Genomic DNA, 213 nt, shown 5'->3' on the forward strand with positions numbered 1-213 from the left:
AAGTCTCTGGGGACCCAGACTCATACAGGAGAAGCAGGACAGTCTGGCATCGGTTGGAACTCGAGGGCAGCTTTCTCTCCGAGGGGCTTGCAGCAATTACCGGGACATTGAGAAGCAAAGCCTCTGAGGGCAAGGCTGAGAGCAGCGATACCTGCTAGCCCCGCCCTGTTGATCCCGTGGGCCCTGCCCTGCCAAAGACCTGCATGCAGCCTT

This window comes from Myotis davidii, unplaced genomic scaffold (assembly GCF_000327345.1).
Source record: "Myotis davidii unplaced genomic scaffold, ASM32734v1 scaffold53, whole genome shotgun sequence".
Taxonomy (NCBI): Eukaryota; Metazoa; Chordata; class Mammalia; order Chiroptera; family Vespertilionidae; genus Myotis; species Myotis davidii.